At 37.4% G+C, this 15,000-nt stretch overlaps 1 long non-coding RNA gene across 1 annotated transcript in view; it reads right to left on the bottom strand.

Moving 5' to 3' along the window:
• LOC118764465 overlaps positions 1 to 13,857 on the bottom strand; it is a 22,546-nt gene extending 8,689 nt beyond the window's left edge. Inside the window, exons 1-2 of the long non-coding RNA XR_005000275.1 lie at positions 13,845 to 13,857; positions 7,211 to 7,212 (exon numbers count right to left, since the gene is read on the bottom strand). This is a non-coding gene — a long non-coding RNA (uncharacterized LOC118764465). The remainder of the gene's footprint in view (positions 1 to 7,210; positions 7,213 to 13,844) is intronic.
• Between the last annotated feature and the right edge of the window lie 1,143 nt (positions 13,858 to 15,000).

Below are 15,000 nucleotides of genomic sequence, written 5' to 3'. Positions count from 1 at the left end.
TTCAAAACCAACAGCAAAATTACAAGTGCATTTATGCACTCAGTACCTCTTAATTGCACACACAATTATATACAATTATATACACACGTGAATATCTCAGCGTACACGAATCACACATATATCGTCATAGCGTCGCCAACACTGCAATTCCAACATCATTATCATCTCTATCATTATACTCACTATCAGTAACATCCTCCTCCTCCTCCTCATCCTCATCATCATCATCATCGTCCTCACCATCATCATCGCCATCATCATCAATATCACCACCATCATCATCGCCATCATCATCAATATCACCACCATCAGAACTTCTCTATCACAACTACCGCCATCACCACTATGGCGACCATTACCTGCCCCATTACAATAATCACGACCGCAATACCACCGCTACTTTCATTAACATTACCATCGCCAATACTATTGCCATCATCATCTCCCCTACGACAATTGCATCACTAATGCTGTTTGCAGTAACACCAGCACCATCGCCATTGCCACTGGTATAACCACCAGCACCAACATTAATTCTATCCTCCCTCACCACTAATATCACACCATCGCCATCAACACACTCATTATGATCAGTATTATCGCCACCCTATGAGGCGGCGAGCTGGCAGAATCGTTACCATGCTGGGCGAAATGGTTAGCGGTATTTTGTCTTTACGTTCTGAGTGCAAATTCCGCCGAGGTCGACTTTGCCTTTCATCCTTTCGGGGTCGATAAATTAAGTACCAGTTACGCACTGGGGTCGATGTAATCGACTTAATACCTATGTCTGTCCTTGTTGTCCCCTCTGTGTTTAGCCCCTTGTTGGTAATAAAGAAATAGGTATTTTGTCTGCCGCTACGTTCCGAGTTCAAATCCTGCCGAGGTCGACTTTGCCTTTCTTCCTTTTGGGTTCGATAAAATAAATACCAGTTACGCACTGGGATCGATATAATCGACTTAATCCGTTTGTCTGTCCTTGTTTGTTCTCTCTGTGTTTAGCCCCTTGTGGGTAGTAAAGAAATAGGTATTTCGTCTGCCGTTACGTTCTGAGTTCAAATTCCGCCGAGGTCGTCTTTGCCTTTCATCTTTTCGGGGTCGGTTAAATAAGTACCAGTTACGCACTGGGGTCGATATAATCGACTTAATCCGTTTGTCTTCTTTTTCTACATTGCTCTTCCGTCTGTCAAGTAGACTTGCAAAGCCCCTCTTCCAAAATACACTTGTCCGTGACGAAAAATGCCCTTCCAGTACTGTTTTGACCTCGTCTACAGAATTAATATTTTTTCCGTCCAAATGATTTTGATGACTGCGGAATAAACGATAATCAGATGGGGCAATGTCGGGCGAATATGGTGGGTGGGGCATCGTTTCCCATTCAAACTGCTCCAGCCTTAATGAAAATTTTCTCGCCGCCTTAACAACAACAACAACAATAATAATAATACAAATCATTTTTACTGGGAGCACAAGACCTCAAATTTGGGGGATGGGATTAAGTCGATTACATCGACCTACAGTGCGTAGATGGTACTTATTTAATCAACCCCGAAAAGATGAAAGGTAAAGTCCACCTCGGCGGTGGAATAATAATAATAATAATAATAATAATAATAATAATAATAATAATAATAATTATTATTATTATTATTTCTTTATTGCCCACAGGGGGCTCAACACAAAGGGGACAAACAAGGACAGACAAACTGATTAAGTCGGTTACATCGACTCCAGTGCATAACTGGTACTTAATTTATCGACCCCGAAAAGGATGAAAGGCAAAGTCGACCTCGGCGGAATTTGAACTCAGAATGTAATGGCAGACGAAATACCGCTAAGCATTTCACCCGATGTGCTAACGATTCTGCCAGCTCGTAATAATAATAATAATAATAATAATAATAATAATAATAATAATATAATAATAATAATAAGATGGTTTCTTATTTAGGCACAAAGCTAACGATTTTGATTGAAGTGTGGCGGTTAGTCGGTTATATCGACCCAAGTACTTCTTAATCTTATTGATCCTAAAAGGATGAAAGTGAAAATTGACCTCGATGTAATTTGAACTCAGAACACAAAGAACTAGAACAAATGACGATGGACATTTCTTTCCAATGCTGTAACAATTCCACCATGTTAGTAATATATCTTATTTATCAAACCATGACTAATAGATATTAATTATTTCTATATTTGTCACAATGTCATACATATAGAAGAAAGTGCTTGTTTTATAGAAATAGTTAAGTTGACATCTTCTATAGTTGAATATCATGAGGCTCTGTTGTTCGATATTCTGCCGATTCTGTCTCATCATATAGTATTAATTATTGTTTCTAATAATTGTTGTACAATGCCAGCTATTTTTACGAGATGGGTTAATCAATGCTATTCTACTCCAGCATTTTATTGGTACTTTATGGTGTTGACCCCCCGGAGAAATAAAAGGCAAAGTCGACCTCGGTGGAATTTCAGTTAAGAATGTAAAGAGCGGACGAGAACAAATACCGCAAAGCATTTTATTCCTAAACTCCAAATAGCTGTCCTTCAAATAGAACTAATAACAGTACATAGCATGAATAAAAAAAAACAACACAAACAGACGTAAGAATAAAATGATAACTATGAAGAGTTAAATGTTGAAAGATGAAGCGTAATTAGAGACACAAGATGGCGAACAAACAAATAAAATAATAATAAGGGAGAAGAGTGCTTAAAGTAAAGTGGAACCAAAACACAGAGGCTAGAAACATGTTAATGTGTCAATCATTGATTCTGGAGCTGAAAATAGAAAGAAAACGCCTCAATTGGCAGAGTTGTAAGTGGATATATGTGTAATGTATTGATACTTGTGTAGAGTATAATGTTTGGGCGTCTCTGCATTTGCGTGTGGCCGCATGTGTGAGCCTGTGTGTGTTTGTGTTCGAATGATCGGATGTATAAAGAAAACATAACGAAGTTTGTAAGCAAACAAACATAAAAAAAAAACCCAGCTTCTCTCATACACAATGTTAGATAGTTTACACACCTTCCTTTACCATAAAGCTGGAACCCAACTGGAACGCCCTTTCCATGCCAACATTTTCTTCCCAGGTATCGAATTGTCGACATTTAAGTTGAAAATCAATTGCAACGAACCGATCACTCACTCTCTCTCTCATCATACATAGCTTACAAAGTTTGTGTGTGTCTGTGTGTGTGGGCTTCCCTCTGTCAGACAAAATAAAGAATAAAAACAAAAAAAAAAAAACAAACAAACAAACAGAAAATGAACTAAATAACGTAAATGACTAAATAAAAAATAAAAGTAAAATAAAACAGACAAAACAAAAAATCAATTAGTTTTCTCGCAGTTACGTATTTGTGTAAATATATATTCTATAAACTGGATAAGTTGATATTAGAGAATAGCCATACACATGCATTCATACAAACATGCAGTGTGAGTGAGTACATACATACATACATACACACACACACACACACACACACACATTGTATGCGTTGCTCGAGCGAATCAGCATTATCTAAGGGGTAGTTGTTGCCTCTTTTAAGTATCACCTGTACAAGCGGAATGTTCCTTATTTACATACTATTTGAGTGAAAAGTTTTCGCAAAACCCCTTTACGATTCTTAAAAGAATTGCAGCAAAGGCATCTACAATAATAAATAATACAAGAGCACTCCGTCGGTTGCGACGATGAGGGTCCCAGCTGATACGATCAACGGAACAGCTTGCTCATGAAATTAACGTGCAAGTGGCTGAGCACTCCACAAAAACGTGTATCCTTAACGTAGTTCTCGGGGAGATTCAGCGTGACACAGTGTGACAAGGCTGGCCCTTTGAAATACAGGTACAACTAATTTTTGCCAGCTGAGTGGACTGGAGCAATGTGAAATAAAGTGTCTTGCTCAAGGACACAACGTACCACCGGGAATTGAACTCACGGCCTTACGATCAAGAGCCGAATGCCCCTAACCACTAAGCCACGCGCCTTCACAATGAATAATAACAACATCTTTCTATATGTAACAAAATCATAAATTAAGTGATTATTTATTAATTCATTTATTCTTTAATCTAAGATTGGTTTGAAAATTTTAGTATAACGAATATAATTTTGGTAAAATTATTCATGCTTTGTTACAGACATAAGAGTTGAATTTGGCTTCAGGAGTCAAGTCATATATGATATGAATTCAAACGACAGTACATATTTCTGTGAACGGCAGGCATACTTATAACTTCATGGATTATATCAAGTCGATTATTTCAACTCCAGTGCGGAACTGGTACTTATTTCATCGATCCTGAAAGGATGAAAGGTAAAGTCGACCTCGGCAGAACTTGAACTAAGAGTTGAATTTGAGGTCAGGAATCAAGTCAATCAATTCAAACGTCAGTACATACTTTTGTGAACAGCAGGCAAACTTATGACTCTATGGATTCAAAATAGCTTGCTAAGTTAACTTTGCTAGAAGAGTATGGATTTAGAGGTGAGTAGATTGTTTAATGCCGATTACATAAACCCAAATACTTGACTGGTTCTACGTTTGTCAGCAGGAACTCAACACTTAACGAAACGGAACTAAGCGCCACAACGAATTTCACTCGACTACTAATTCTCCCCCTCTACCGCATTAAGATATGCACAATGGCATAAATGATAAAGAAGTCAATCACAAGTAATTGATTGTTGTATATATTATCATTCTCGGACCATAAAAACACATAAAATAATTATTTCTCCTCTAGACACAGGGCCTGGAAAATTTGTGAGGAAGTGGGCTAGACGATTATATCAACCCCAGTGTGTAATTGGTACTTATTTCATCGATCCCGAAAGGATGAAAGGCAAAGTCGACCTCGGCAGAACTAGAACTCAGAACGTAGCGACAGAAAACACTTAAAATAATTTTGCAAAATATATTTGTTTCTTTATTGCCCACAAGGGGCTAAACATAGAGGGGACAAACAAGGGCAGAGAAACGGATTAAGTCGATTACATCGACCCAGTGCGTAACTGGTACTTAATTTATCGATCCCGAAAGGATGAAAGGCAAAGTCGACCTCGGCAGAACTTGAACTCAGAAAGTAGCGACAGAAAACACTTAAAATAATTTTGCAAAATATATTGTTCGACATTCTGCCATTTCACAACATTGCCAGTTCTTTAACTACAGTAGCGAAAAAGAACAAAAATAATGGTTACGAGACCAGCAATTTTCAGAAGCGGGGATCAATAGACTATGTCTATCCCAGTGATACTTTCTTTTATCGAACCCAGTAAGATGAAAAGCGAAGCTGGCCTTGGTGGTAGTTGGACTAATGAGCTTTGCGAAAGCTATAGAAGAAAAGCTAATATGCATCTCTGCCTAAAGAACATTGGAAAATCCTGCATAACATCAGAACAAAATACTAGAAAAAAGGAGACCACTTCACTGAGGTTCCACACAGGTAATTAAAACAAAACACAAACTCTTAGCATCTTAGCTGAGGTTAGTTAATCTTTTACTCTTTTACTTGTTTCAGTCATTTGACTGCGGCCATGCGGGAGCACCGCCTTTAATCGAGCAACTCGACCCCGGGACTTATTCTTTTTGTAAGCCCAGTACTTATTCTATCGTTCTATTTTGCCGAACCGCTAAGTGACGGGGACATAAACACACCAGCATCGGTTGTCAAGCAATGCTAGGGGGACAAACACAGACACACAAACATAAATATATATATATATACGACAGGCTTCTTTCAGTTTCCGTCTACCAAATCCACTCACAAGGCATTGGTCGGCCCGGGGCTATAGCAGAAGACACTTGCCCAAGATGCCACGCAGTGGGACTGAATCTGGAACTATGTGGTTGTTTAGCAAGCTACTTACCACACAGCCACTCCTGCGCCTATATTAGCCAAAAATAAATAATAAAATTCACTAAGTCTTCCATGTAGAGTGCCAACAGGTTTATAGTATCTCCCTTTGAAGACTTGTTCTATGTACTGCAGAAGCAAGAAATGTCCACCAAGTACATTTCATACCAAAGACAGGAAGTAAGACGGAAAATGAATACGTTTGCCAGATCAATGCCAACTGCAGGAGAATATTCACAAGATATTACGTTTCCATAAGATATTATTTGGTAACCAGTGCAATTTGCAACAGGGTGAGAAAGAAACACCAAATATTGGTTTCAGATTACGGCACAAGGCCAGCAATGTTGGGGAAGGAGGAAAGTCGATTACATTGAACCTAACCGCTACTTGTTTTATAGACCCCGAAAGAATGGAAAGCAAAGTCGAGTTCGGCGGAATTTGAGCACAGAAAGTAAAGACGGACGAAATACCTACTTCTTTACTACCCACAAGGGGCCAAACACAGAGGGGACAAACGGAGTAAGCCGATTACATCGACCTCATTGCGTAACTGGTACTTAATTTATCGACCCCGAAAGGATGAAAGGCAAAATCGACCTCGGCGGAATTTGAACTCAGAACGTAAAAACAGACGAAATACCTATTTCTTTCCTACCCACAAGGGGCTAAACACAGAAGGGACAAACAAGGATAGACAAACGGATTAAGCCGATTACATCGACCCCAGTGCGTAACTGGTACTTAATTTATCGACCCCGAAAGGATGAAAGGCAAAGTCGACCTCGGCGAAATTTGAACTCAGAACGTAGCGGCAGACGAAATACCGCTAAGCATTTCGCCCGGCGTGCTAACGCTTCTGCCAGCTCACCGCCTTAGAAACAACAAATATCAATGAATATTGAAACCTCAAACTATTTAAATTTATATTTTAATGAACACCTCAAACAATTTAAAGACATCATAGCTAATATTCTTGTTTGGGATCACAGAATAAAAGTATGCAGTGTTGCGAAAGTAAACCACACGTTAAATAACAACGTGGATGGAAAAATAAAAGAGAAAGAAATATAGTGTCATTAACATACACTCTGTAAACTAGATTCCTTAATCGGATTTTTAGTTTTATAGGTATTTCTATAAGAGTGACAGGATGTAAAAATATGAATCAACCTGAAGAAATTTAAGTCTGGCGGGATTTGAACTTTTGGAGAATAAATAATAACTCCAAGATTTTTATGGATGAACAGGGACAATGAAAATTTACAAGGCCATCCTAATGTTTTGATGGTAAATGGTTCTGAAAAAAAAAAACTTACTAGAACTAAAAAAATTAACTCCTTTGTAAAATGTTTTTGCCACCGAGCAGTGACCGATCAAAATATAAACATCCATCAGTTCATCAATTCATCCATCCGTCCCCCCGCCCGCCTGTTCCTCCATCCCTCCATCCATCCGCCCATACACACAGACATATGTAGACACCTCCATACATACATACATGCATACATACATACATACAAACTGACAGACATAGACACACGCAACATACATATATACACATATATTCTTACACACACTCTATATATGCATACATACACACAGTTACATACAACTGCGCATACATGCATACATACATATACACACATGTGTTAATCTTTTAGTTGGAGGGCAAAGTAGCGGGACTAGATATTGAAAACATTCTGAGATTGCATGGCAGTAAGAAATATCCTGTTTAGGAAAAAAAAAATGCAAGATACAGAATGGTCAAATTGAAACCGCAGCCAGAATTACCGAAAAAATTTCTACATTGAAGTCGTGCCATTTCCATGTCATTTCCATGTCATTTTACGTCTTTATCCTGAAAATATTCACAGATGCTATATCACATACTACACCGCTGTTTGAGACACAAAGTGTATATACTGTGCTTCAGTATGAAGCCTCACAAAACACACCACATTTCATTCTAAATCACAATACACAAATCAAAGCGTGCTCCATACTAGCTCCACACTGCTTTACACCACACCAAAGAACACACAGCTTCATATACTTCACTACCACTATCAGAAGAACGCACAGCAACATCCGTCTCACCCTGACATCATAACATCTGAATACAACATAGATCACACAGCAAACACACCCCGCCAAACCGCGTCACACCACGCCATCCAAATACAGCATAGATCACACAGCAGAGAAACACACAACACCGCACAACGCCGAACCTCTAACCCTTTCAATAGCACCGCGCCACATTACTCTATACGGATACTATACATCACAACGTGCGCCGCCGCCACGCCTTACCATGACATACCATGCCCCACACCACCCAACATTACATGCCACGCCAATCCTCCGCTGTATGCCACATCGCTATATTCTACAAACAAACGATCATTATAGCACTGAGATGGCATTCATCATATTAAGTGAATTAAAATTCTTCAATTTATTTAACATTTTGATAACTAAATGAGTTTGAACTTTGACATGCAGGCTCCAGAATTTATAACCTCTGACTTCTAATTAAACAAATATTTTCTACAATATATCTATGAACAAAACAGGAATTTGTTATCTTCCAGTCGTTAAAATAATTCAATTTTATTAAAAGTATTCCTCGAATTTCGCTCTTATCTTTTAGAAGTCAAATTATGTATGGTATGTTATGTATGTACGTATGTATGTATGCATGCATGTATGTGTGTATGTATGTACGTAGGTCTATGAATATATGTGTGTATATTTTGCACACAAACGTACACACACGTATATGTATACAGACACATATTATATATAAAACATATATCTACATGTATACACATACATACATGCTACATAGATTATCTATGTATATGAATCTATCTCTCTCTCTCTATATATATATATCCATATATATATATATATAATATATATATATATATATATATATATATTATATTATATATATGTATATATGCATATATGTATGTCTGTATATATATGTGTATATATGTATATATATGAGTGTGTGTATACATGCGCACAATATATATATGTACATATACATGCATATATTACACACATGCACGCATATATGGATATATGTATATGCATATATATATATATATATATATATATATATATATATATATATATATACATATATATATATACATATATATATATACATATATATATATATATATATATATAATATATATATATATATATATATATATACATATATATATATATATATGAATATATATATATATATATATATATATATATATATATATATGTATATATATATATATGTACATAGTTATATGTATGTTCCTAAGTATGTACGTATATATGTTTGTATAATTTCTTAAACTTTATGAGCTAAACGAAAGGTTAACTCGCCATATTATGCAAAAGAAAAGAACAAAAAATAGAAAAACAAAAAAAGAAAGAAAATGATGAGCCAATCAGCAACGAAAGATTCGCACAAAACAAACTTCCTGTTTCAAAACCAAGTGGAAACTTTATTGAAGGCAATATCAAAAGTCAGAGACAATAGAATGATGATTAGTCAGAGACAAATAATAACAAAATTCCTAATTTAATATAATATAGGTTTATAATATTTCACAAGATTATTTTTAATATCTTTTATAAAAATAAAACTTAATTCAGATTTCTTGCTTAATCTAATCAAGCTTCATCTATAATAAAGAGACAGCCAACGTCTCTGGCCGCCATATTTACACCTAATTGTTGGGGCATTTTCAAGGTTAATTTTCTTCTTTTTCTCTTTTCTTTTTCATCTTCTTCCGAATCTACTGTAATTACATCAACCAGCCAATCAAAAAGCCCGGCAAATATGCTTTCCATAGTTTAATCAAAATTGCCCGTTCCTCTTCTACTTTTCCATCAGCTGTTTATTAAATCATGCAGTTAAATTTCTAAAGAATGGTTTAGTTAAATGGGCCTACTTTCTTTCCTTCTTTCTTTCCTTCTTTCTTTCTTTGTTTCTTTTTTTCATTCTTTCTTTCTTTCTTTCCTTCTTTCCTCCTTCTTTCTTTCTCTCTCTCTCTTTTTCTTTCTCTCTCTCTTTCTTTCTCTCTCTCTCTCTCTTTCTCTCTCTCTCTTTTTCTTTTTCTCTCTCTCTTTCTCTCTCTCTCTTTCTTTCTTTCTCTCTCTCTTTCTTTCTCTCTCTCTCTTTCTCTTTTTTTCTTTCTTTCTTTCTGTCTTTCTCTCTTTCTTTCTTTCTTTCTCTTTCTCTCTTTCTTTTTTCTTTCTCTCTTTCTTTCTTTCTTTCTTTCTTTCTTTCTTTCTTTATTTCTTTCATTCTCATTTCGTTTTGTTTCCTTCTGCATTTCTCATTTAGTTTTCTCCTTCTGTCTTTCACTTACTCTTCTTCTCTCTAACTTCGTTCCTTTTCACCTTCTATTTCCACTGTCCAAACACTATGTTCATCTTTGCACTTCTGTCTATCTCCATTTCTCTCTCCCCCTCTCTCTCTCTTTCTCTTTCTCTCTCTTTCTCTTTCTCTCTCTCTCTCTCTGTTTGTCTGTGTATCTCCCTCTTTCCTTCTCTCTCTCTTTCACCATAGTTCATGCTTTGTGTGTTAAACCTTCCCTACTGTTTCTTCTTTTGTTCCCCTTTTGCTCTTTCTCTTATCTTTTTTCTCTTTTTTCTTTCTTTTTTCTCTCTTTCTTTAGACTTTGCTTAACTTTCTACTTTCTCCATTTTTCTTTCACTTTACATTTCCCATAAAACCCGATATTTTCGCTCTCTACCCACCCTTATCTCTCTCTTTCTCGCTTTCTCTCTCTCTCACACATGCTCTCTCTCTCACACACACATATGTCCTCTCTCTCTCACACACTCATTCAACCATACACACACACATACAAACCTGTACGCGGGCACATACACACACATACACACATACACACGCACACACGCATGCGCTTTCCCTCCCTCTCCGTAATTCATCATGCATTTTCTCTATATATACCTCCATCACATCTCTACTTCACTCTTTGTCTAAGTTCCTTTCACCAAACATCTAGTTTCCCTACATCTCTGTCTCTCTTCCTTATTCCTCAAACCCCTGTCCCCTTCTCTCTATTTCAATCTCACCTTCAGCACACACACTCTCCGCCCTCCCTAAATCGTCTCCTCTTCCTCAGTCCCTCCGTTTCCTTCCTTCTCTACATCCCCATATTCCTTCTTCCCCGTAAACCATCTCCTTCCTCCTTGTTTTCCTTCTCTACGCTCCACAGACCCTTCTCTCTAACTATTTTTATCTATCATTCCTTTTCTCCTCATCCACTACCACCTGTCTCTTCCTCACACGCTCCGCAATTTCCTCCCTCAATTACGTCCATATCACATTTTTAAACTCTTCTTAAGTCTCTCCTTTTCTCCTCCAACACCCTCTCTCTCTTACATTCTTACTATTTCTCCTTCCTTCCAAACCCCTTCACCTCTGTACCTCTACCACTCACTCCGTCACTATCATTAGTGAATCAAACACAAATCTGCCTTAATAGAACAAGTTCGGAACAGATCTGTGCTTATGGAACAGGCGTTCCGTTGAGAGGTCAGATCAAGGTCAATGTTAGTGGTGGAGAGGAAGAAGAAGGAAAATAATGGTGATGGTAGCGCTGGTGGTAGCGAATGGAGATGAGGTTGAGGCTGAAAGTGTGGGGAACGCACTGTCAGGGAAAAGAAAGAGTAGGTACCTGATATGGAATGCCAGAGATAGACGGCGAGAATAAGCGGGAAGAAATAGGTGATGAAAATCCTTTTGATGATGATGCTGCTGCTGCTGATGGTGATGGTGGTGGTGGTGGTGAAGGTGGTGGTGGTGATGGGGATGGTGGTGATGGGGATGGTGGTGATGGTAGTGGTGGTGAGGTTAAATGAGGAGGAGTTGATGATGATGGTGATGACGCCGGTGACGATGACGACGACGACGACGATGATGATGATGATGATGATGATGATGATAATGATGTTGGTGGTAGTGTTAGTGAAATGAAAGCAGTATCAGAAGGAAGATAAAGGAAAAGAAGAAAAGAAAGGAGAAGAAGAAGAATAAGAAGAAGAAGAAAAAGAAGAAGAAGAAGGTGATGACGACGGTGAGAACGACGACGACGACGACGACGACGACGAAGATGAGGATGATGAAAGAGAGGGAAGAAGAAAAGATGCAATGACAATGGAGACAATGAAACGCCCGCAAAACTTCTGTGAGTGTCAGCAGGTCAAGCTAATTGATACAAGGATGACATCATCATCATCATCATCATCATAAGCAGCAGCAGCGGCAGCCGCAGCGGTAGTAGAGGCGGCGGCAGCGGTAGCAACAGAAATAGCAGCGGCAGCGAGCAGCATCAACAACAGCTGCACAAGAACAGTGGCATCATTAACAGCAGCAGCAGCACCATCATCATCATCATCATCATCAACAGCACCATCATAATCATCATCAACATCATCATCATCATCATCATCATCCTCATCATCATCATCATCATCATCATCATCATCATCATCACCATTATCATCATCATCAACAGCACCATCATAATCATCATCAACATCATCATTATCATCATCATCATCATCATCATCGTCGTCGTCATCAACATCATCATTATCGTCGTCGTCGTCATCATCATCATCATCATCATCATCAACATCATCATCATCATCGTCGTCGTCGTCATCATCATCACATCATCATCATCATCATCATCGTCGTCGTCGTCGTCGTCATCAACATCATCATTGTCGTCGTCGTCGTCAACATCTTCATTGTCGTCGTCATTGTCGTCATCATCATCAACATCATTTTCATCATTGGAATCAGCATTAGATATTACGCGGAATCCTATGTCTGTCGTCTCGACAAATAAGAAAGAGCAGCCCAATGTTCCGTCAAATCACAGTCTCCAGTTTTATAAAAAAGTATACATTAAATAATATCCTAGAAGAAGAAACGGTATGTTCATAGATAGAACCTTCTTCGATAGCAGTTCTCTCTGCTGTTGTTTACCACGGGGCCAATCAGCAGCAAAAATAATATCAAGTATAACTGCATCACACAAATTTAATTTTCGTTCTGTTCAAAGCAAAAACGGATCCACTCAGCTGTTGATTACTCGGGAGTTTCACGATATAATCCACGCTATTTTCCCAGGCATCTACTGTAAAACGCGATTAAATCGATCACTTTAGTCAATCATTCAAGCAATCGATAAGTTAAGTGGTCAATTAACTAACTCTATATAATCGTATATTCATTTTCCTGCATTTTCGTAGAGTTGTCTGGGAACAGATGCCATGTCGGTGGGGGCTTCTGTAAAGTCTGAGTCCATATTGGTTCTATCGGAGATATTTTGCGTTAATGAATTCCAGTCTATCCAGGAGGAGCGTTCTTGCAAGAATCTACTCTGTGATGAAAAAGAGAATTGCCTTAGATATATCTCGATTTTTAAAAGGTGCCAGATCTTTCGTCTACAGAGTTTGTAAGAAGCTAGAAACTAAAGATGGAAACGTATCCCCAATATCAAAGCATAAAAAGTATTCTGAACACTCTGAAATCATCAAAAAACCTGAATTTATCCAACAAGTTCAACAGACCATTGATCACAATCCCAAAAAGTCCATGAGGTCAATTGCAAAAGATCCCCATGTTTCAGAAGGAGCAGTCAGAAATGTTGTCCACGAAGACATCAGATATAAGTCTTATATGATAAAGAAAGGTCCGTTTGTCAGAAAAAGCAAAAGAAAATCACTACATCAGATCTAAAAGGCTCTTAAACAAACTGAAAAATCCAGCAGAAGATTTGATTTGATTTTTCTCAAACAAGAAAAACTTCAACCAAGATCAAAAAGTTAGCAGAAGAAATGACAGATGGCCATGTGCAGACCCTTCTGAAGTTCCAAGTGTTATGCATACAAAATTTCCTGCAACTGTCATGGTTTTAGGGGTTGTCAGCAATTAAGGACATGTGATGTCTCCTTACTTCTTTCCACAAGACCTTAGAGTTAACTCTGTCGCCTACATTGAGGTCCTGGAAACAATTGCTAAGCCTTGGATAGACAGTATATGCAATGAAAGGCCATATGTGTTGCCGTAAGACTGCACTGTCACATATGGCTCTAGTAACACAGGAATGGATGACTGAAAATTTTCATAATCGCATAACCCCTAACATTTGGCCTCCTAATTCTCCACATCTCAATCCATTGGACTACTACATGTGGAGCGTTGTTGAGTGAGAGGTCAATGAACACACCAATAACACCAAAGATTTAGAGTAATGTCTAAACTGAACCAGGTCCACTTGATTCGAGTATGTTGATAATTTAGATCTCATATAGAAGGAGTTGTTGGTGCTGAATGTGGCTTTATTGAATAACATTACAGAAATGAAGGCTTATTTTTATCCTCATAGCATTTTTTGAAAAATAAAATTACTATCTGTTATTATATATCTGTTTATTTTTATAAACATAAATCTGTCTTCAAATATCTTACGCTCCCTATATGTATATATATCAAATAGATGTGTTATAAAACTATTCTTCACATACAGTAACAGCAATACCAACAATCCAATATACAACCATCATCAGCAACCCCATGGATATCACTATGGTTTCGACACCTGGGCAGTACCACTCAATCCTGCGGTATCAACAGCCCTAAAATAAGTATTGTTTGGGACAAACATACCTTAGATATCACCACATTCATTCAATCTTAATTCTAGGAAGGATTAAACATAACATTATTAATTAAACTGCGTCAAAGTAGCACATTTACTCCATGTACAAAAACAGTATCGGTAAATAAATTCAGTAAGTAAACCTATAACTAACTCCTAAATTATCTAACTACATAGAAACCTAGCCCTTGAAGTCCATGCAGATAATATTCCCACCAGTTTTTCATAGTTTTTAATATAAAAGTGAAAGCTTTTATATTCTATTCCCTCCAAAACAAAACTAACCCGATTGAAATTAACTTAACTAATAATATAACTAAATCTGAGTGATTTACACTATTTCATAATCCAAAAGTTCAGAATTAAAACATTACATACGTATCAAATATTCGTTATCCT

Source organism: Octopus sinensis, linkage group LG8, assembly GCF_006345805.1.
Source record: "Octopus sinensis linkage group LG8, ASM634580v1, whole genome shotgun sequence".
NCBI lineage: Eukaryota > Metazoa > Mollusca > Cephalopoda > Octopoda > Octopodidae > Octopus > Octopus sinensis.
Note: the sequence above shows the minus strand (reverse complement) of the source record. Positions and strands in the feature narration are given on the sequence as shown.